Source organism: Schistocerca americana, chromosome 2 (assembly GCF_021461395.2).
Source record: "Schistocerca americana isolate TAMUIC-IGC-003095 chromosome 2, iqSchAmer2.1, whole genome shotgun sequence".
Taxonomy (NCBI): domain Eukaryota; kingdom Metazoa; phylum Arthropoda; class Insecta; order Orthoptera; family Acrididae; genus Schistocerca; species Schistocerca americana.
In genome coordinates, this window is record NC_060120.1 from 285,880,754 (window position 1) to 285,884,367 (window position 3,614).

Sequence of the window (3,614 nt, forward strand, 5' to 3'; positions counted from 1 at the left end):
AGCACTCCGTCTTCAGGCCAGAAGTGGCCCATCGGGACCATCCGACCGCCATGTCATCCTCAGGTAAGAATGCAGATAAGGGGGCCGTGTGGTCAGCACACCGCTCTCCCGGTCGCTACGATAGTTTTCGTGGACTGGAGCAGCTACTGTTTGGTCGAGTAGCTCCTCTATTGGCATCACGAGGCTGAGTGCACCCCGAAAAATGCCAACAGCGCATGTCGGCCCGGATGGTCACCCATCCAAGTGCCAGCCAGGTCCGACAGCACTTAACTTCGGTGATCTGACGGGAACCGGTGCATCCCCTGCGGCAAGGCCGTTGCCATTCATTCATAGCATACAATAAAAATAGAAAGTAGCTGATATGTTGCCTGTGTCTACATAATATGTCTTTATCTACCTCTAGCCCTCAAAAATGGAAAAATTGACACAGGAAACAGAGTTCTTCAACCTCAGTTGTCATCCTTAGCAAGAAATCAGGTGTTGACAGGTGTGAAAATTATCGAACTATCAGTTTAATTAGTCATGGCTGAAAAATATTAACACGAATTCTTTACAGACGATTGGAAAACCTAGTAGAAGCAGACATCGCGGGAGATCAGTCTGGGTTCCGTAGAAATGTAGGAACACGGGAGTTGATACTGACCCTACGACTTATCTTAGAAGATAGGTTAAGGAAAGGCAAACCTACGTTTCTAACATTTGTAGACTCAGAGAAAGCTTTTGACAAAGTTGACTGGAATACTCTCTTTCAAATTCTGAAGATGGCAGTGGTAAAATACAGGAAGCGAAGGGCTATTTAAAATTTGTACAGAAACCATATGGGAGTTATAAGAGTCAAGGGGCATGACAGGGAAGCAGTGATTAGGAAGGGGTTGTAGCCTGTCCCCGACGATACTCAATCTGTATATTGAGCAAGCAGTAAAGGAAACAAAAGAAAAATTTGGAGTAGGAATTAAAATTTGTGGAGAAGAAATAAAAACTTTGAGGTTTGCCGATGACACTGTAACTCTGTCAGGGACAACAAAGGACCTGGAAGAGCAGTTGAACGGAATGGACAGTGTCTCTGAAAGGAGGATATAAGATGAACGTCAACAAAAGCTAAAAGAGGATAATGGAATGTAGTCGAATTAAATCAGGTGATGCTGAGGGAATTAGATTAGGAAATGAGACACTTAATGGAGTAGATGAGTTTTGCTGCTTGGGAAGCAAAATAACTGATGGTAGTCGAAGTAGAGGGATATAAAATGCAGACTGGCAATGGCAACCAAAGCGTTTCTGAAGAAGAGAAATTTGTTAATAACGAGTATAGATTTAAGTATCAGGAAGTCCCTTTTGAAAGTATTTGTACGGAATGTAGCTATGTATGGAAGTTAAGCATGGGCGATAAACAGTTTAGACAAGAAGAGAATAGAAGCTTTCAAAACGTGGTGCTATAGAAGAATGCTGAACATTAGACGAGTAGACCACGCAACAAATGAGGACGTACTGAAAAGAATTGGGGAGAAGAGGAATTTGTGGCACAACTTCACTAGAAGAAGGGATCGGTTGGTAGGGCACGTTCTGAGGCATCAAGGGATTACCAATTTAGTATTGGATGGAAGTGTGGAGGATAAAAATCGTAGAGGGGGACCACGAGATGAATAGAGTAAGCAAATTCAGAAGGATGTAGGTTGCAGTAGGTACTGGGAGATGAAGAGGCTTGCACAGGATAGAGTAGCATGGTGGGCTCCATCAAACCATTCTCTGGACTGAAAAACACAACAAGAACAGCATTTATTCGTAATTGCCTGTTAGTAGTATGATCCCAGATTACTATATGATTCTGGAGCAGAGTTTCAAAAAATTGGAATCAGTAGGACAATATTAATGGTTTTTTTGTAGTATTCAATCACTCAACAGTTTTAGCGATAGGCAGGGAACGGTGGACGGATAAAGTTTTCTTTTGGTTCAAATGGCTCTGAGCACTATGGGACTTAATATCTGTGGTCATCAGTCCCCTAGAACTTAGAACTACTTAAACGTAACTAACCTAAGGACATCACACAACGCCCACTCATCACGAGGCAGAGAAAATATCTGATCCCGCCGGAAATCGAACCCGGGAACCTGGGCGCAGGAACCGAGAACGCTACCTCACGACCACGAGCTGCGGACAAAGTTTTCTTTTACTTGACTGTTTAATATCTTGATTCTACGTATGATGAAACTGAGTGAGTCAAATTTTTTCAATCATTGTTCGATTGCTACGTTTATTGCAGGAAATAACATGAATTTTTAAAAAAACCAAAATCGGTTCTTTCAGAAACCGTATATTTTGTGCGATTTCAGTTTTCAGATTAAATTGGCGTGAAAAAAAAAATCCGATATAACCAATAACCGGTTGTTACTGTGATGACTGCCATCCCTACTGGAGACCAGAGCTGGGCTGAATTTGAATGCTGAGTGCAGTTTACCTTTCCACGTCCATCGTGTATGGCTGGACTGCTTTGGTATCGTACACTAGATAGGAAAATTTACAGAGTTGCAAGAAACTCGTAAACATAATCAACAGAGCATATAAAGCTTAACTATACCAACTCAACTGATAAGAGCATCAGACGCGAAAAGAAAGGTACGAGGTTCGAGTAGCGGTCTGGCACATCAGGAAGTTCGATAAGGACGCACACTCCGGTGCAGAGTTCGTCAGTCGTTACAGTGACAGAAATCGAGGAATTCACTGACTGGAAGTGCTCTCCCCGAAGCAACCTCCCCAGCTATGCTAGGCTGTTGGGTGAAGGCACTCGGTAGATGCCACCTGGAACTTTTTGTTGCATGTAGTTAAGGTTATGAACATGAAGGACGTCACAAATTGACGACTCTGCTCCACACGGAATTTTACAGAAAGCCTATTGAAGAAACTAAACGGTACATAAGATTATGCAGAATCGTTTTTTTAAAGTGGATCGTTCTTGACAAAATGTGTCTTTTAGTGTGAAAAAGAGGATGTTACGCTACTGCAATTCGTTTGTTGAGATGAAGATTCTGAGATAATCTACCTCATGTACAGACATTTCCACAGAAAAATATGCGGGATGCTCAGGGAGAGATTGTCCTACTGTTGGTGGCAGAAACTATTGGAAGGATTTATGAGAGACACTAGGCTGCTAGACCCCTCTTCAGCTACTACTTGGGGGTTGACCAGTACTGTCACACGGTCAGAGTCATTGCTGGCAGATACCTACCTCGCTTTACATCTGGTCATAGTCACAGAACACACGCTGCCCACTGTCCAGAAACGCTATCACCCGAGTCTTCGCCACCAGCATACACCACGGAACTGCAGTTCATCCGTCTATGTAACGTTTATCTCAAAGTGCTTACTAATACCCAGGCAAAGCGGCTCGGAGTAGTTATTGATACGGTCGCCAAAGCAAGAATGTAAATATTCTCAGATGCGAGTGATGGCGGTGATGATGGTGGTGGTGGTGTTGGTGGTGGTGGTGTTGGTGGTAGTGGTGCTGGACGCCTTAGTAAGGCCAGAGTTCATCATATGTCACCGTGTCACTTTTGCAGTTTATTTATTAGTTTCTAATATTAATGTAAAATTGAAAAATAGTAATTGTTTCACAATTGAA

The 3,614-nt window shown here is 42.9% G+C and overlaps 1 pseudogene; it reads right to left on the bottom strand.

Annotated features, from left to right (window-relative positions):
- Positions 1-203: 203 nt before the first annotated feature.
- On the bottom strand, positions 204-321 carry LOC124597119 (annotated as a pseudogene).
- Positions 322-3,614: the final 3,293 nt, after the last annotated feature.